Source organism: Myotis daubentonii, chromosome 5 (genome assembly GCF_963259705.1).
Source record: "Myotis daubentonii chromosome 5, mMyoDau2.1, whole genome shotgun sequence".
In the NCBI taxonomy this organism is placed as follows: Eukaryota; Metazoa; Chordata; class Mammalia; order Chiroptera; family Vespertilionidae; genus Myotis; species Myotis daubentonii.
In genome coordinates, this window is record NC_081844.1 from 94,054,634 (window position 1) to 94,075,231 (window position 20,598).

The 20,598-nt window shown below is 43.7% G+C and overlaps 1 pseudogene; it reads left to right on the forward strand.

Moving 5' to 3' along the window:
• Positions 1 to 14,101, forward strand: part of LOC132236166 (succinate--CoA ligase [ADP/GDP-forming] subunit alpha, mitochondrial-like) — a 60,835-nt pseudogene extending 46,734 nt beyond the window's left edge.
• The last annotated feature ends 6,497 nt before the right edge of the window (positions 14,102 to 20,598 follow it).

The following is a 20,598-nucleotide window of genomic DNA, read 5'->3' on the forward strand; positions in this document are numbered from 1 at the left end:
ATCCTCCAAATGAAGAACTCGGGGGAAGATACGCTGTGAGGAGGCCGAGACACAGAGGAAAGGTCTTTGCCTGGAATAGACTTCCTGATGAACAGAAGCAAAATTGAGGAGACAATTTGTTCTGAATAAGATAAACAGGGAGGGTATGATTTCTTAAAATGTCTGGGGTGAAAAGACATGAAAATGCCTGAAATGAGAATCAGAGCTGGGACTGTTGATTAAAGCAGGGGAAGTAGAGACTACGCTGTAGAAAATGTCATCGGCTGAGGGCGTATGTTACCAGGTCCTCCAGGATGCAGAGCAGGGTGAAAAAGATGAAAAGAGGGAGAGATACGGGAGCCAGAGGTGACAAGTGTAACCTAGAAGTAGTAGGAATTTTGAAGGAAAGATACAGAGCAAGAGATTATAAGCAATGACTGCAGGAACAATAGAAAGAAGTTTGCAAAACTAAAAAAACACTTGGATGGAAAATGTTTCCTAGGCTTTTCAGGCAAATCTTTAATAGAATCTGTGTTAAGACAAACCCTGGTAAGGATTTTAAATTTCAGGATATAGCTTCTGAACCGAACATTAGAGAAAAGGAAAGAAAAAAGGTTATTTTAAAAGGACACAAATCAAGTTAGTTTCCATTTTTTTTTTTTTGCTTGAATATCTAAGTGAAGAGAACATGACTAAGGCCTGCAGAGTTCCCAGAGACCTCAGCTGTGACCCCCAACTTTTATACCCAGAGAAGATGGTATTCTTTGACCAAGGGGTCCAAAGGAAATGCAAAAGTCTCAGAAAATATACCTCCTAAATAAATCCATTTATGCAAAGTAACGCTAAATGTTCCATACACAATGTGCTTCTGAATCCTGTGTTTTATATTTAGGACTAGCGTTGGCCTTCACATCCAACATCCATTTTTATTAATTCTGCATTTATGGGCCCTATTGTAAGCAGCTTCTAATATGAACAAATATGCAGCCCTGTCAAACTAATGCTGGTTTTTAAACATTTCTTTTCACAAGATATGCAATTGGTGGGACCATAAGGAGCTTCTCTGAGGAAGCCTTCCAGCGGATTGGTGATTATTGGGAGTGCACATCACAGACATTAAAAGAGCAATGATGCTTTTAGAAAGGATTTGCATTGGTTTCTTAGTGCCCCCTGCAGGGAAAAGTACACATATTTCTGTAAACAAGAGAATTATTTACAGAAAACTAACATGGTGCCTGGCACATAGTAGGTTGGCAATAACGGATGAGTGTTTGGCCGAGTCAAGAAAAACACTTCTCTATAAACATTTATTTATCCATTCTCCTATTGATGGACATTGGATTATTTCCAGTATGGGGCTGCTGTGGACATTGTTATACAAGTTTGGATGCATTTTTTATTTCTCTTGGGTAACTGCTCAGGAGTGAAACTGGGTTTATGGGGTAGATGTACATTTAATCTTCAGGGAGATACAATGAAAACTAATTAAAAAGACTTAAAAGAAAGACTGTTAGCCCTGAGTATTGGCAAGGATGTGTAACAATACTCCTTTTAAAGGAAGACTCTACAGCCTGGCCATTGTGGCTCAGTTGGTTGAGTATGAACCCAGAGGTCTCTGGGTCAATTCCCAGTCAGGGTGCAAGCCCTGGTTATCAAGCCCCAGTAGGGGGTATGACCGAGGAGGTTTCTCTATCCCTCTCTCTTTCTGTCTCTCTAAAATCAATAAAACATTATTTTTTTTAAAAAAAACAGGCTCTACAAATTGGCCCAGCCTGTGTTGCTAAGCAATTGAGCGTTGACCTATGAACCAGGAGGTCATGGTTCTATTCCTGGTCAGGGCACATGCACAGGTTGCAGGTTCGATCCCCATTGTGGGACCTGCAAAAGGCAGCCGATCAATGATACCCTCTCATTGATGTTTCTCTCTCTCTCTCCCTCTCTGAAATCAATAAAAATATATTTAAAAATATAATATTTCCTTTATATCCCATTTCTTTGCAGACTTTATGCATTATTTTTAAAGTTAACATACAGCAAAATTTACTTTTTGGTGTGTAGTTCTATGAGTTTTAACACACATATAAGTTCTTGTAACCACCCTCACAATCAGGATGTAGCATGAGTCCATCATCCAGAAAATTCCCTTGTGCTGCCTCTTTGTAGTCAAGCCCTCCCTCACCCGTAAACTTTGACAAGTACCGCTCTGTTCTCTGTAGCTATGATATTGCCTGTTCTCAAATGTAATATAAATGGAAGTGTGCAGCATGCAACTTTTGAGGCTGGTTTCTCTCTCTCAGCATCATGCCTGTGAGAGTCATCCCTGTTGTAAGTATCCAATACCTCATTTCTTTTTATTGTTGGGGCATTCTGTTGGATGACATGCAAATATTTGTTCGTCTATTCACCCACGAAGGACATTTGAGTTGTTTTCAGGTTTTGGTAATTAGGAATAGAGCTGCTTTAAACATTTATGTAAAGGTTTTTGTGTAAATGTCAGTTTTCATTTCTGTTGGGTGTCGGTATCTCTTGAACGATTTTTCTTCATGATGGTTACATTTTTCTGGTCTTTTTTTTTTTTTTTTTTTTACCATCTTGCAATATTTTATTGAGTACTGCTCATTGATTGCTGGGGTCCAACCCCAGCAGGTCCAGGGGTCCCCAAAGGTGTGGACGGAGTCGGCGAAGAAGGAATGACACGGAGATAGTGTTCAGTTGATCAGCAGCCTAGCCAGAATCTCTAGCCCGGATCTCCAGAGAGGTTCTGCTTCGGATTTCCAGCGAGGTTCTGTAGCCATGTTCCCTCGCTAGGTTCTCCAGCCAGGTTCTGTCCAGGCTCTCCAGTCAGGTTCATTGTCCAGGTTCCAGTCAGGTTCTCCTGCCAATCTCTGTAGTCAGGTTCAGTCCAGGATCCCTTGCCATGTTCTCCCGCTAGGCTCTGTCTCTAGGCTCTGAGGCCAGTCCCTCTCCAGGATCCTCCGGCATGCTCTCTCCAGCGAAGTTCTTCTGTCTCCAGGCTCTGTGTAGGTTCTGTCTTCTTGATTCTGTTCTAAGTTCTGAGTTCTGTGTTCTGTGTTCCGAGTTCTGAGTCTTTCTGTCTTGTTACAACTGTATTTATACCAGTTGATTCAATCCTATCAATCTCTATTACAAAGGTTAGGGCGTTTCTTATCTCCATTCCAGGGAGAAAAGATTATGTAGTTTAAGCATGATTGTTCGTAGTTAAAGGGATTAATTACCCGCCTGGCACTTAGTTGAGGGGTTTTATTCCCTCCCTAACTTCAGGGGAAAATCCCTACCTGGGGATTCAACCTTTCTCGGAGAGGTGACCTTGGTTAAAACACAGTGCCAAGAAGGTGAGCAAATATATTAAGAGCCGTATGCCATATATGCCAGGTCCCTTGAAACAGCAAGGATGGACCGGCTCCCGGCAATTGATGACATTTTGTAGACTCTCATTCTGTAATCTCTCTCTGAAGACGCTTTACCTTTGAGTTCAATAGACCTTTCAATGATTGGGTGATCACCTAATATTGTGTAAACTTGGTTTTATACTTTGTTATGCCGTATCTGTGAAAAACCCAACATAGCTAGTTCACAAGCCCCTCTAATTTGGTGGGAACCAGATTCTGAGCTTTTTCCTCTGTGGATTTGGTCAGGGCTTGGTTTTAGGCTTGGCTAGGCCAGGCCTAGAGTAGACATGGTCCTTATGCATAGAGGCAAACTTTCTGCTATGTCAGCTTGTTGCCTTGGGAGGAAATGAGGTGTTAATAGATATTGCTACTTGGTCAGGCTGGATTCCCAGTGTCCTCTAGACTTCAGTATCACATTCCTATTCTTAAACTTACAGCAGCAAGTCTCAGGTAAGCTTGGTCTCATCCAATGCATGTGAGCTCAGCCCTTGGATGGGGACCCCAACATAAACTTCTGGGGTGCTCTTCTGTTGTAATTCTCTCCTCTCAGTGCCCTGCTCCACAGTTCCTAGCTGTTTCAGCTGCCCCAAACCTCGATCTTTGCTCAGCTGAGCAGGACCACCATGATCGGCTTGGATGTTAGCTTATTGTGCCTTATTTAGGATTGTCCCCAGAAATATTGCTGGAGGGCAGGGAGGGGGGTTTGCAGCACAGCCCAAGTTTCCTGTCTGTTAGGAGTTGCATTTCTTGTACTATTGTCCAATGCCTGAGATCAGTGGCTTCCTGGATTTGTCTTTTTTATTATGCTTTATTTATTTTTTTTATTTTTTTTTATTGCTTAAAGTATTACAAAGGGTATTACATATGTGTCCATCCCCCCCCCCCCCCCCGCCCTTGACAGTCCCCTAGCCTCCCCTATCCCCCGGTGTCTTATGAACATTGGTTATGCTTATATGCATGCATACAAGTCCTTTGGTTGATCTCTTACCCCCCCCACTCTCCTGCCCCCCAACCCTCCCCGGCCTTCCCGCTGCAGTTTGACAATCTGTTTGAGGCAGCTCTGCCTCTGTATCTATTATTGTTCAAAAGTTTATAATGGTCTCTATTATCCATGAATGAGTGAGATCATGTGGTATTTTTCCTTCATTGACTGGCTTATTTCACTTAGCATAATGCTCTCCAGTTCCATCCATGTCGTTGCAAATGGTAAGAGTTCCTTCCTTTTTACAGCAGCATAGTATTCCATCGTGTAGATGTACCACAGTTTTCTAATCCATTCATCTACTGATGGGCGATTTGTCTTTTTTAAAAAAATGGTTTTTTTTTATTGACTTCAGAGAGAAGGGAGGGGGAGAGAGAGAGAGATAGAAACATCAATGAGAGAGAATCATTGATCGGCTGCCTTCTGTATGCCCCCTACGGGGGATAGAGCCTGGGCATGTGCCCTTGACCAAATTCAAACCTGGGACCCTTCAGTCCACAGGCTAGCATTCTATCCACTGAGCCAAACTGGCTAGGGCTGTCTTTTTTTTTTTTTTTTTTTGTGGCATAGGGAAAGTCTGGTACCAGATACTTTTATCAGAAGCTGACTTGAATGACAGATTCAGGATGATTTATTAAGGGCAACCAGATGTCTTTTGCTTGCAACCTAACTTTTCATCAAGGGCAACTTTGTTTTTTTTCAACTGCCTGAGAACTCTGTGCTGAAGGGTACGAGGGATCTGACCTGACTTGGGGATTTTTGTGTTTTTATGTTGGCTACATTGAGTGGATTTGGAACCTTTTCCAAGGAGCTGAAACATAGCTTCTGTAAAGTGCACTAGGTAATGAATTTTTAATTTTCAGTCCAGTTTTACCACGGTGGTAAAAACAGGTTCAATGATATGCTTATTGGAAATTCTAGATTCTAATAAATTCTGAAGCGTTTTCCTCCAGCTCAGTATGACTTCAGGACAGCCCTGCCCTTCTCAAAAAGGATAGTTTTCTTAATTGTGGGGTGGAGACAAGGTCAGTGCAGGAAGGAGAGCAAATAGCAAAATTGGAAAATTTTGTCTCTTTAACCTGGTGTTAAGTAATAATAACAAATTATGGGTCGTGTCTTCTAACTTTTCAAATGTATCAGATAACAGTCTGGGCTCAGCAGGAGCCATTGAGTTCTGTGCATCCTATTTCTTTCTTTCTTTTTTTTAAAAAATATATTTTATTGATTTTTTACAGAGAGGAAGGGAGAGAGATAGAGAGTTAGAAACATCGATCAGCTGCCTCCTGCACATCTACTGGAGATGTGCCCGCAACCCAGGTACATGCCCTTGACCAGAATTGAACCTGGGACCTTTCAGTCCGCAGGCTGACGCTCGATCCACTGAGCCAAACCGGTTTTGGCTGCATCCTATTTCTTATACTTCTCCTGGGACCAGTGAGTTAGCCTAGACATTTTCTCCTGATGGTTACGGCAGAGATCCAAGGGAGCAGATCCAACTGCATGAGCGCCTTTTCAGCCTTGGCTGTATCTCACTTGTTAGCATCATATTGGCCAAAGCAAGACACATGGCCAAGCCCAACATCAATGACACTTATTCCTCCTATGGAAGTGAACAGGAGAAAGTGACCATTATTGAGAAATAATCCAATTTCCTACAAGCACTCATTATACACGAGTCACTAAGGCACCAGTAAGGCATAGTCATTTGCCCTAGGAGCAGTAAAAAAATTGATCCTGAACCATTAGAACAGCGATCTTACAGCTAATGGAAATTGTAGAGAAGGAGTTAAAACTCTAGTTCAAATGAACAGAAATTCTCAGGCTCTTAGGATTTTTTTCTTTTAATTTCACACCCTGGAGAATGTTAAACTTGGATTGCTGGCAGTCTACCAGAGCATTGTGTAGAGCTGAAATCCCCTGCTATTAATAACCGGGGATACTGTGATTTTGAGATTTAAACCATGATCTCATGTTAGAAGCTGCAGAGTGCCAGGAAACTGTTTGGGTTCATAACACTTGTAAAAGCACTTGAGCAAAGATGCTGGGGACTGAAGGGGAAACTCATAAGCAGGTCTGCAAACAGGGCTGCAGGGCTGCATGGCTTTGTCTCAGGGACTCTCAGCAAGAAAGGTGCAACAGAAAACTGAAATATGCGGGCCATCCCGCCACTGAGAGCAACCATCTGGGGTTATTGACATGAATAGCTGGAGGGGCCAAGGAAGATCCCGATGGATTGCAGAGAGCAGGGCAATGGCCTGGTGCCTGATGCCTGATGCCTGATGCCTCCCTCCCCTCCCCCCCGCCTTTTGAGGCCCCTCCTTCAACAGTTAGTGTTGGTATTAAAGTGAAGCCTGAGGAAGGCTCAGAAAACCTAGGTCCAGAGCAATGTTGAAAACCTAATGTTTTTTTTCCTTCTTTTTCATCCAATGTTTAAAGCAGTGAAGTCAGGGACCTGAGCTGAAGGGCTGGGTTATGGTGTCCAGGATCCCCAGATTCCTCCAAGTCTGACTCTTGACCACACCCAAGGATGACTGAACAAAGGAACAGAGTTAAATAGAAAAAAAATGTACTGGGATGCAAGATGGAAGATTTCAGGTTGTGTGTAATCCATCTTAGAAGTATCTGCTCTGGTCCAAGTCTCTGGTTTCACAGTTAAGGAAGCAAAAAGCTTTTCTTGGGGTCACCTAAGTCTCTGGCAAGGGCAAGAGAGAACCATGCTGTGGCCTTACGGCAGCAGCTAACAGCTAACATTGAGTGAGGCCTTGCTGGTGCCAGGCTGTTATAAACACTATATGTAAATATCCATTTGTCGTCACTAAAATTCTATAAAGTAGTTACTATAATGAGTCTCACCTAACAGAGAAGGTAAATGAGGTCCGAAGACACCACACAACTTGTCTATTGTCACACAACTAATGAGTGAGGATCAAGGGTTTAAAATCACGGGCTGACTTAGAGCTTAGATTCTTTATACGCAGTGGGGCAAAAGTAGGTTTACAGTTGTGAGTACCTGAAACACATCGTTTATTCCTGTATTATTATTGATTAGTTATTGTATTATTTCCCATACAAGCAACTAACTATAAACCTACCTTTGCCTACTCCTGTATGTATTATTTATTTATTTATTTATTCATTTACTTACTTATTTATTAATTAATTAAATTTATTTTAGGTAACATTGTTTAATAACATTGTTTAATAACATTATATTACATTCATTGTTTTCCACAGCGAGAGAGAGCTAGTTAGACCATGACATACACTACATATCCCTAATAGACAAGGATGTCTCTCTTCTCGGAGACTGGCAATCCCGTAACTGTAAGGCATTGGAGAGCACGTAGCTTTTCTCTACAGAGAGGTGAGGCTGGGAAATACAGTGCTTTGTGTTCGAACAGCCCCAGGGAAGCTGGGAAGCCTTTGGAGCTGTCCAAGGTGCTACCTCCCGATTTCCAAGCATCTTTGTTGGCACCGGTAACCAATGTTTACTAACTTTTACCATAGAAGCCTAGAATTTTATGTAAGTGTTGAAAAGATTGCAATAAATAATACTTGTATTTCTACTGTGTTCTAGGCATTTTATTTATTTTAAAAATAATTTATTTTTCATGGGCTTTTTAGATTTGTTATGTCAGTGTAGCCTCATAACAAATCAATGACCAAGTGGGTATATAGGGAGAAAATGGTGATGGAAGAAAAATAAAATAAAGGGGGAAAAAGAAGAGAGAATCATATAAACTACTAACCATGTTACAAGGAATCGTGAAGCAATTACTTGTTAGAAGTAAATTGGGATGTGGAAAGAGGTGACAAGAAAGTCCTTATGCAGCCCAGGTCTTATGACCTAGCTGCAAGGGAGGCTGGTCTTGCCTCTTCAGCTTCTACCGTGGGAGGTGGATCCTGCCTCCCACCAAGTTTCCTAAGAAGGGAATCTGAAGCCATAGGAAGGGCGTTTGGATGTTTGGCAGTCAAAACAAAACACAACGAACCAACCAAACCACCAACAAACAATGTCCCCCACACATGCACGGTACATTTTATATCATGAAATCAGGGTATCTAGAAACACTTTTTTATGTTTATTTTTCAGATATAAATATAGAGTGTCCTAAGAATCAAAGCACTTGCAGTTACAACTAAAAAGGTCAGGAAATTGCCTGGTATTTCATGGCTGGGATTTCTCAAATTGTAGCCTATTACAGACTGAAACAGAGCACCACTTGACCTTTTCCTGTGGCAAGATGTTGTATTATCAGAATTCCCTCTTTTTATGATTTTTTTGGCCCTTTCACCCTTTCCCAATTATTTGAATTCAGGCCCAAGAGGAAAGAAATGAAGAGAAAAAGATATGGTCTGAAATTTCAGGTTAGGGGTGAACCAACTCTCTTTTGAACTTAGAAAGGAAAGAGTTTTTTCTTGCTTATATGAGTAGAACACGGGATTGGGAATCAGGAAGCTCAAATCCTAATCTTGGGAAAGTCCCAGCCTCTCTCTGGACCTGAGATTCCTCACTGATAGGGCCCTGGATTGGAGTCAGGCAGACCCAGAGGGAGGTGGTGGCCCTAACAGATTATGACTATTGCACTACCAGCCCACCCCCAATAGTTCCCCAACAGAACTATTATAACAGCATTAGAGGCCCAATGCATGAAACTCATGCAAGAGTAGGCCTTCCTTCCTCTGGCTGCTGGCACAGGCTTCCCTCGCAGCCTGGGCTTTGTCTGGAAGGTCATCCAGTCTAATCAGCATATTAAACTTTTATTATTATAGACAAAATCACTCTGAGTGAGACTGGTCCTTGGGCTGATGGTTGTGTCCTATTATAGAATGTTTAAGAAATTAATTGTGTGCCCTATCAGCCTAGGCCCCTCGGTGTATGTGAAGGCACCACGAACAGTTAAACGCCCGGGTTATGACCTCAGACTAATCTCAGTTTGGACATCAGCTCTATGACTCATGAGTGGAGGAGTCCTAGGAAAGTTCCTAAGCCTCCACACTGCGGTTTCCTTGCACACTCTGATCATGCCCATCTTACAGGTCCCTTTCAGACTCATTGTAAGAGTTAGATAGATGGCAGGGGTAAAGCATGTGGCACAGTGCCTGAAGGAGACTCCACCCGAGGGGCCTTTGACAGACAGGTGGCTGCAGGAAGTGCCTGAAGAGGCTGAGCAGTGGGCAAGAGGTCAAGTGTGAAGCACCGTCCCCCAGTGGAAAGAAGAATTTGGAATCGCTTCCAGGCAGGTGGACTGAAAATGTTCTTAGGATCACTGGCAGGTGAACTCTGAATCTATGTCTTATTCCTCTTTTGCCTATGGATTCCCCAAAGTCAGCCAAGGGAAGGGCTCAACGTGTCTTTCTCAAACAGAACTGAGTCTGTGAGCGAGGCCAGACTTCAGACTTGTATCTGGCAGTTTCCCACGCAAATTCCTACATGGGCTGTTTTTCATTTTCAACCCCAAATGGAACATATCAGGGCTGATTCGTTCCCTTCCTTATTGTACATGACTAAGAGTGGTGTGTGCGAGATATTTTTTAAACTCATTGTTAAGTAGCTCCCATGTGTCTACATACATCTGCATCCACACCGCAGGGGAAAGGAAAGAAAAGAAGCAGGGCCTCATTCTACAGGGGGAAGGGAAGTCTAAGGGGCTGCACAAGAAATCCACGTTACCCGAGGAGTGATGTGGCCTTTAGCCAAGAAAAGCAACAAGAGTGTACTGTTTTAAAACAGAGAAAATATCTCTTTAAAATCTAGCTTTTCCAAAAAGGTCAGAGAAGTTTAAGGTTTACTCAAGTGTAAATGTCAATGGGAATAAGTGATACCTGTGAGAAAGTGGGGAGACCACTGACCTTTCATCCAAGAGGAGGCTAGAAATGATGTCTAAGAAGGGCAAGGGGAGGAAAAAACACCACAAGGATTTTGAACAAGGAAAAGAAGCCAGAATCAAGGAAAACCTAATGAACCGAAATCGTTAGTGCCACACACATGATGCTTTCAGTTGCACAGCTCTACACAATCTGAATATTTAAAAAGGTGATCTATTAGGTTGTTAACTGGTCAACCTGCAGGAGAGGTTTGACTCTCAATGTGACCCTGGACTTTCTCTTTTAACCTCAGAACCGGGCTTCATGCTCACACATACTTTCCCCTCGTAGGGCCAAGGGAAAATGAGAATTTTCCACATGCACACAAAAGAATCTGCTCACTGGATAACAAACAAAGCCCAGAATTTGGTCTCTGCCATGCTCCTTGAAGATGGAAACAAGTTCTTATTCTTGTATTTATCCTTCCAGAGTCTATCACGTTGCCTCATTCATAGGAGGCATTCAGTCAATGTTTGCTGAAGGGAGACATGAATTGCTTTTTCCTGTCACAGTGGGATTTGGGAGCCATATCCTGGTGATGGGCTCAACCAGTCTTCTTCTTTTTTTAAAAAAAGTTATTTTTATTGTTGAGAGTATTACAGATGTCCCCCATTTCTCCCCTTTGCTCTCTCCACACAGCTCCCGCCCCACCCCAGGCCTTCACCACACTATTGTCTGTGTCCATGGGTTATGCATATATGCATATAAGTTCTTTGGTTCATCTCTCCCCCCACTTCCCTCTGATATCTGTTAGTCTGTTGCATGCTTCCAGGTCTATGGTCCTATTTTTTTCATCAGTTTATTTGGGTCATTAGATTCCATATGTATGTGAGATCATGTGGTATATGTCTTTCTCTGACTGGCTGATTTCTCTTAGCATAATACTCTCCAGGTCCATCCATGCTGTCTCAAAGGGTATAGCTTCACCCAGTCTTCTTGTTTCTTCCCACCTTTTCGTCTCACGCACAGAGATGTGTGTCCTAATGCAGGACGAGAGAAAGTCCCCAGTACCTTGAACAACCTTCTCTCCATGTTGAAAAAGTCAACCCATGACAAGAAAGCAGTGGTTCAGAGCTCCTCTGCCAAGCGATGCAAACTATATTTCACCTGAGTTTCCCTAAACGTCAAACACAGAGACTGAAAACTCAGACTCTGCTCTCTCACGCTGTGATTTCACACTGTGTGTCTTTACCCTTCTCTCACCCTGATTAAGCAATAAAAACTTGAAGGGCAAAATCTATAATATCTACTTCTCTGTATCCCACACAGTACCGAGCACAAAGCTCTACAAAGTCCTGTGAAGGAAAGGAAAAGAGTAACTGCAACTGCTCCAGTGCTGCAGCCCAAACAAACCATGTCAGAGTGACATTTTCCTGCTGAATGCTGGAAATTTTTAGGGTACACATAATTCAAAGGCTGGGCACAAATTGTTTCTGGGATAAGCCAGTTGTATCAAGATGGGTGAATGTCTGTTCTAAATCTTTGTACTTAATCGTTTCCTTCTGATTCTTCAATCTGAAAGGCTGCTGGACTTGGAAAATATAGAATCGAGGTTCTTGCCCAAGTTTTGTCATTTATTAAAATTTTAAAATAGGAATAATAATATCTCCGATGCTGAGTTGTAAAACTTGAATGAGTTGACAAAAGTACCTCAGAAATTATGAAGTATGATACAGAGGCCTATAGTACTTTACATCTTGAAATTTGTCTAAGAAATCCTCCTATTAGACATTGAGTTGATCGGACTTAAAATCCTTGGAGATATTTTCATAGGAGACCTTTGAAAACTGTGTCCTGAGTTAGGGTTTGCAGGGGTCCTGCTATGCAAAGGTGGTTGATATTTCACCAACAGGCCCTGGTTTGTGCTCAAAGCTAACTTATCTCATGATAGCTACCATGGGGACAAATAATACAAGGAGTGGGCTTATTGGAGGGTGAGTGTTTTTAAAATCATTTTACCGCACAATCAGTTACAGTGAGAGAGAATATCTTCATCACATTACCTCCATTATAACAAACCATGAGAGCCCTGGCTGGCGTGGCTTAGTGTTTAGAGCAGTGATGGCGAACTTTTTGAGCTCGGCGTGTCAGCATTTTGAAAAACCCTAACTTAACCCTGGTGCCGTGTCACATATAGAAAATTTTTGATATTTGCAACCATAGTAAAACAAAAACTTATATTTTTGATATTTATTTTATATATTTAAATGCCATTTAACAAAGAAAAATCAACCAAAAAAATGAGTTCGCATGTGACCTCTGACACGTGTGTCATAGGTTCACCATCACTGGTTTAGAGTGTCAGTCTGCATGCACATGTATCTGGGTTTCAGCTTCGATCCCCGGCTGCGTGGGAGGCAACCAATTGATATTTCATCTCTCTCTCTCTCTTCCCCCCTCCCTTCTACTCTCTCTAAATATATCCCTGGGTGAGGATTAACAACAACAATTAAAAAAAAAACCCCACTAGAGAGGAGAAGTATCATTGAGATCAGTTTCATGGTGCGCTCCTCCACCTTCATCGGCAAACTGCATTTCTAATAGTAACGATTGTTTTACTCGCCTCAGTGGAAGAAAGGTTATTGAGTATTCTCCAGTCTCTGGGGGAATCACTATAAAGTGAAGTGCTTTACACAGTAGGTAAACCATAACTCTTACTGACCTTCTTGCAGTTAGAAAAGGCACATCCCATTTAAAGACACATCGCTCCCGTTGTCTGGGGACTGATATTTGAGGAAAGTCACCTATCAGTTATTAAGTAGCTTCTAGACACTTGTGTCCATCATTGGACAGAGAGAGGTCATGTGGCCACTTGTGTCCATCATTGGACAGAGAGAAGTCATGTGGCCACTTCTGGTAAGTGGTGACAGATTGGTTTTTAAGGAGATACAAAATCTGAAGTGATTGTTCTTATGCGTACACACTCCTAGATGAATTGGACTTACCAGACAGTTTAGAAAAAGGGATTCAGGCACCAGTATGTTTGCTCACTTTCTGAATGTGAGTGTGAGAGGCAGATGCCTTGGAATTGACATCTGCCTCCAATTTTAACTTCTTCAGTTGGAGAAAGAACATAACTGTGAGCCCAACTGTGAGCTCACTGAGGGCAGAGATCTGTAGCTTACCTTTCTGTCTCCTTAGCACCTAACATTTCCTTATCCATTTAACAACGATTTTATCCAAACCAACATTTACTGAGGCCACAGCGCAGCCAGGGGCGATAGCCCCTGTCATTGATGTCCCTCCTCCTTTCGCAGCTGCTGCCATTGACGAGGCGATGGAGGCAGAAACGCCCTTGGTCCCATGTATCGTGGAAGGAACCCCCCAGGGAAAGACCAGGCTGATCTGGCCCAACCGCCTGGGTGTCCTCAGTCCAGGAGAATGTGAAATTGGCATCAGGCCCGGCCGTATCACAGGAAAGGAAGAATCGGTTTCGTGTCCAGGTCTGGCACCCTGACCTACGAAGCTGTTCACCGAGCAACGCACGCTGTTGGACTGGGCACTCTTTGTGCATTGGCATCGGGGGCGATCCTTTTCCCGGGACAGATCTTATTGACTGTCTGGACGTCTTTCTGAATGATCCGGCTGCAGAAGGCATCAGCCTGGTTGGTGAAAGCGGTGGGAATGCCGAAGAAAATGCTGCCGAGTTTTTGAAGCAACATAATTCAGGTCCCGAGGCCAAGCCTGTGGCGTCCTCATTGCTGGCTTGACGGCTCCTCCCGCCAGGAGAATGGGCCCGGCCAGCGCGATGATTGCGATGATTGCGGGAGGGAAAGGTGGGGCAGAGGAGACCACCTCTGCCCTTCAGAGCGCAGCTGGGAGAACCGTCTACGAGGAGGGTGAAAAGAGGGAGATGCCGTGAAAGGAAAAGCAAGAAGTGCCCGAAGCCCGGAATGAATCACTGTGTAAAGTGAACCAGCAGCACGTGGCTGCTCTTGTCCTCTGTCCGTGGGCCTGCGCCTGCCCCTGGGCTTCCAGGGCGGTGGGAAGCCGACACAGAGACAAGGTTTAGGAAGGTCTGTATTGAGACATTTTCACCTCATTGTGTAACAGGGACAGACAAAGAATCTACCCTTTGATTTGGAAAAAAAAAAGCAAAGCAAAGCTGCTGAATGGGTTAGCCTTCTGTTAAGTCCCATAACCATGTTCTTCTCGCCATCAATTCTCATTAAAGGTTGGTTGAGCCTAAAGAAAATGCCAGTTTTGCTAATTACTAAAGATATTTAAGGAATAATCTCCATCTTACAATGTTAGATGAAGCATATAAATAGCAGCCAAGATTGATTCATGACCAAAGCAAACTGGAGGCAATCAATCACTGAACTCATTTATTCCAGAGCATTCAATAGAGAAATGTGGTCTAAAATGTGGCAGGTGAGATGGTTTTAGATAATATCCAAAGTGAATATTTAATTTTAATAGTACTTTTTATTTGATTAGAAAAATATTGGTTTTTCTATTTATGGGAATGATAGATTTAAATTTAAAAGTCAAGTTGAGCTCTAACTGGTTTGGCTCAGTGGATAGAGTATTGGCCCGTGGCCTGAAGGATCCTGGGTTCAATGCTGGTCAAGGGCATGTACTTCGGTTGCAGGCTCCCAGCCCTGGTTGGGGGCATGTGGGAGGCAACCAATCGATGTGTCTCTCTCACATCAGTGTTTCTCTCTGTCTCTCCCTCTCCCTTCCATTCTCTCTAATAAAAAAAGTCAATGGAAAAAATATCCTCGGGTGGGGATTATAAATAAATAAATAAATAAAATAAAATAAAGAAAATAACAATAGCATAGGCGGTAGAAGAATGTGGGAGGAAAACAAACATGGTCCACAAATAACTAACGTATGCAGCACAGACCAACCAGTTATATGGTCACCCAGAAGTGAAGATATTTTACTTCTCAGCCTACTCTCAACTTTCATCTGCCGGGGTCCTGCCCCAGCAGGTCCAGGGGTCCCCAAAGGTGTAGACGGAGTCGGCAAAGAAGGAAGGACACGGAGACAGCGTTCAGTTGATCAGCAGCCTAGCCAGGATCTCCAGCCAAGTTCTGGTCTTGATCTCCAGAGAGGCTCTGCTCAGGTTCTCCAGGCAGGTTCAGTACTAGGTTCTAGTCAGGTTCTCTTGCCAATTTCTGTAGTCAGGTTCAGTCCAGGATCCCTTGCCATGTTCTCCCGCTAGGCTCTGTCTCTAGGCTCCGAGGCCAGTCCCTCTCCAGGATCCTCCGGCATGCTCTCTCCAGCGAAGTTCTTCTGTCTCTAGGCTCCGTGTAGGTTCTGTCTTCTTGATTCTGTTCTGAGTTCTGAGTGTTTCTGTCTTGTTACAACTGTATTTATACCAGTTGATTCAATCCTATCAATCTCTATTACAAAGGTTAGGGCATTTCTTATCTCCATTCCAGGGAGAAAAGATTATGTAGTTTAAGCATGATTGTTCGTAGTTAAAGGGATTAATTACCCGCCTGGCACTTAGTTGAGGGGTTTTATTCCCTCCCTAACTTCAGGGGAAAATCCCTACCTGGGGATTCAACCTTTCTCGGAGAGGTGACTTTGGTTAAAACACAGCGCCAAGAAGGTGAGCAAACATATTAAGAACCATATGCCATATATGCCAGGTCCCTTGAAACAGCAAGGATGGACCGGCTCCCGGCATTCATCCAGGGTTTACTATATAGCATGCACCAGGCCAAACATTTTACTTGTATCAGCTCTTTTTGTCTTATAACAGTTGTCACCCGAGAACCATTCTTTTCTTACTCTTAAGCTAGAGGCCCAGCTCACGAAACTTGTGCGTGGATACGGTCCCTAGGCCCAGCCTGCCATCAGGACCATCTTTCCCAGCTGCCCGCAGCCAGCCCCCCTGCCACCCATCCCTGGTTTCCCGTTCACCATTGGGTGATCAGAGCCTGCTGACCAGGAAAGGGACCAAGAGGTGGTCAGTGCATCTCATAGTGACTGGTCGAGTGGTCATTCTGGTCATTCTGCCGTTAGGGTCAATTTGCATATTACCCTTTTATTATATAGGATAGAGGCCCTGTGCACGGGTGGGGGCCAGCCAGCCTGCCCTGATGGGGGCCCTGGATTGGGGTGGGGTCCCTGCTGGGAGGTGGGGCCGATCAGGCTGAGGGGCCACAGTCGTTCTAGTCTCTGGTTGTTCTGGTTGTTCTGCTGTTTTAGTCACTGGGTTTTTATTATATAGGATAGCAGAACTCTTTTTTTATTGGTGTGGCAATGACTCCCCATTCAAAGACTACATTCCCAGGTTGCTTTGCAACCAGGAATGCCATATGACTGTTTTGACAGAGGAGCTAAAAATGATGAGCGGAGAAGTTGTGTGGCACTTTTCAGACTGGCTGCTACATGAAGCTAACTCATATGGAAGGGTGCACATTTGTTTTTCCCTTTTCCTCCCTCCTGCTGTCTGGAATGCCGTTGTGACAGCTGGCACTCCAGTAGCCTTCTTGGAACATGAAGTGAGTTCAAGGATGGATGCCCAGTGCTAGAATGGGGGAATAGAAAGAGAGCAGTACGAGGCCTCGGTGACTATTGAGCTGTACCTCTGCTTGACTGTCCACTTCAGATCTCTTTTTCCTAAAGTAGAAATAAAATTCTATCTTTAAAACTTCCTTTATTTGAGGTTTTTGGTTAAAGCAGGCAAACCACTGATAGAAGGTGAAATGTCAATTTGAATATAGGTGACTGTAAACAGAGCTTATGGAAGCTTACACAGAAGTTTATTTTTGTCACATAAAACAGTAAAGATGTGTGTGGCTGTTCAATGGTGCCATTCAGAGACCATGTTCGCCTCTGTTCTTCCACACTTACTATGCTGGCATTCATCCTCATGCTTGGTGCCTCATGGCTGCAAGAGGGCTGCTGTAGCTCCAGCCATTATGTCCACACAGCAGGCAAGAAGAGATACAAAGTTTTGTCATCACAAGGTATTGTCTTTTTATTTGGTGAAGGAATTCCTCCCCAGCAAAGTTCTCCCAACATCTCATCATATAGCACTGCTTCTCCTGGATCTGCAGTGGGGTCTGCCCCACTGAAATATATTGGGTTCCATTACTAGGGAAGAAGGAAGTGCGGAGAGACTGGCTAGGCCATGGGCAGTGAGGAAACAAAGCCTCAGAGTTGAGGTGACATGCCAATATTACGCAGGGTCTTTGGTCTCCAGGACACAGAAGAACAAGGTTTTGAATGAAGCTCAAACCCTCAAACCTGGGGTCTTAACCACTTTGACAAACTTCTCTCAGAAAGACCTTAAACGTCATTGCTTTCTCTTCATCAAGTTTTTAGACTGAGATTTTATACAGAATCCAGGTTAAATGGCAGGTAGAGCTAGAGAGACCTGAAAAATCTCTTTCAAATTAAGCTTCCAGTGCTGCTCTGGTAGAACCTTTGAAATGATGAAAATGTCCTATGTTATGCTGTCCAAGATGGTAGTCAGTAGTCACAGCTATTGAGGACTTGAAATATGGCATTATTATATGTCAACTAGAGGCCTGGTGCATGAATTCATGTACCATGGGGTTACTCGTCCTGGCCTGCAGGACTGGGCTGAAACCAGCTTTCTGACATCCCCTGAGGGGTTCCAGATTGTGAGAGGGTGCAGGCCAGTCTGAGGGACCCCACTGGTGCACAATTGAGGCTGGGGAGGACACGGGAGGTTAGCCATCTGGGGAGGGACCATGGGAGGGCTCCAGGGCATGTCCAGCCTGCCCTCAGTTCCGATTGGCCAGACCCCAGCAGCAAGTTAACCTACTGGTTGGAGTGTCTGCCCCCTGGTGATCAGTGCACGTCATAGCGACTGGTTGACCAGTTGACTGTCTGCCCTCTGGTGGTCAGTGCATGTCATAACAAGTGGTTGAGCAGCCTTACCATATCATTAGAATATTATGCTTTGATTGGTTGAACATCTGACCGGTCAACCACTTAGCATATTAGGCTTTTATTAATAGGATATAATAGGGGCTAAGAAACTGAATTTTTAAATTTTATTTAATTTCAATTAAAATAGCCACATGTAGCTGCAGAACCTCAAAATGTTAGTTCCCAGAATACACCCACTCCCCAAGTGCTAAGAATCAACACCCTCTCTGCCCAAATAGATATTTTTGTTTTTAAGAATTAATGGCCCACTGTTGCTTTTCATGAAGTGGTGTTAAAGGCCAGCACAGGTAATTATTTTATTTAAAAAAGTTCAGTGTGGACATAGTCATGTTATAAAGGGATTGAGCTGTGAATAATACTGATTTATGGAGCCCCAAGTTTACTTCATAGTAAGTCAGGCTTGCTTGTCCAAGTTCCAGGAGGACAGAACTTTGGGCCAACATAAGAAGTAAGGTCTGGTAAGCAGAGCTGGTCCGCTGTGGCACGGGGTAGCAGGAAGAGGTACTGAGCCTCCCATTAGTCCCTACGCAGGACTGCTCGTACCACCTTCGATACAAAAGCCCATGATAACTTTCCTGAGCCAGTAATCACTTCGGATCGTTAGTCTCCAGAACACAGCTTAAATGCTTTGCCCTAAGATTGTGTCCAAAGAGATGAAGATATTTTAGGATATGTCCTGTTCATGGATCTCGTATGGAAGTCTCAAGAAAAGCCAGTAAATCCCATCAGCTTTTCACCTCCCATAATACCAGACTCTGCTCCATTCTGTGTAAGTAATCACTCAGAGCAAAGGAGCATGCTCCAATGCAAATTGAACTTGTAACCAGAATGGGAGCTCAGTTCTAATTTGCAAACATAGTCAGCATTTTTTTTTTAAAGGGTTACTGAGATATGTATGTTGATGCCCCTCATGCAATATGCAAGACCTTAGATGACAAATGATATAGTATGGGAGTTGTTAATGATGTCTGTGCTTAAAAATACTAATGATTATTCAGGAAACCCAAAAACTAAAGTTGAAAACTTTCTGCGCCCTCTACCTTAAGATTAAGAAACAGATGGCCATCTCTAGAGCTCTCTATTTCTGTAGTTGCGAGTGAATGCAGCCACAGGAGCCTATTTTATGCTAAAAGCCTCCTCTGCTAGATGTAATCTTTCCATACCTGTGGAAAAATGAATAAAATGAGAAAGACCCCCTCGCTCTGACCTTGGCTCTCAGACGGATGATGCACCTAAAATAGTTTTCTTTTCTCCCTGACGGGCGCTAATTCCAAACGACAGCACTCTAGCCTTTTGACGGTTTCATCCTTAAGGTTTGTGTGGAAAACGAGGATGCCTGACCCCAACCGTGAACTTCCTTGGTGTTGACCTTGGGCCAAGTAGAATGCACGAGAGGGCTTGTTAGATATCAGAGTGAAAAACGGAGAGGGATTTAATATTATTTCAAGATAGTTTATTGTAGAGGCACGGTCTTACTTTATTTTTCAGTGTAAGCACTTCCTAATTCCACACATTTATTCCAGTGATGGACAAGCTTCCTGTTGTTATAAAGGAAAAACAATCTATAGAAAAAAAACATAGCTTTGAGATGGGGAAAAGAGGGAGAGGAGAAATAATAGAAGAGCCACAGGCTTAAAGAAAGAAGACTTCTGGCGGTGTCAAAAATGGACATATGATCCAGGCAACTCACTTCATCCTGCTATGCTTCAGTTTCTCCATCTTTTAAAAAATATATATTTTACTGATTTCAGAGAGGAAGGGAGAGGGAGAGAGAGAAAAAAACATCAATGATGAGAGAGAATCATTGATCGGTTACCTCCTGCATCCTCCCCACCCCCCCGCCCCAGGCCACTGACGATTGAGCCTGCAACCCGGGCATGTGCGCTGACCAGGAATCGAACCGTGACCTCTTGGTTCATAGGTGGACACTCTTTCACAGATGGAGAAACTGAGCCACACTGGCCGGGCAGTTTCTCCATCTGTGAGGGAGGAGCTTGTTCTAGATCTGCAACCGTGACTCCAGACCCGCATTATTATTACCACCTGGGGAGCTCGTGCAAGTCTGAGAGCAGCTGTGAGAATCCCATTATAGAGGCTTTGGTCTCAGATGCCAGAGCTAAGCTGCAGGACAAGCCCAATATCTCGAGCTTCCTGTTCTCCGAGGTGGCTTCCAGAGGGTAAGTCTACGATTCTAAGGTTCTACCCGATTTCGTACACGGTTCCTGTGTCAGCTTAACACTCTCTGCACCTTAGCAATCAGTTTATGTTTTGAGTGCCAGGGTGCCCTGTAATGGTGAGCTTGCCGTGTAGGTCTAGAGAAGCTAGTGTTTGCATCAGGAGTATTCAGCGAGTGAGTGGCGTTGCAGGTAAAGGAATGTTCCCATTGGCTGTCAACTCCTGCTTGTGGTCTTGGGTTTTTCTGGTCTCGCCCCAATGGAGACAGTGTCGCCAAACGTTATGAACAGGGGCTCTGGC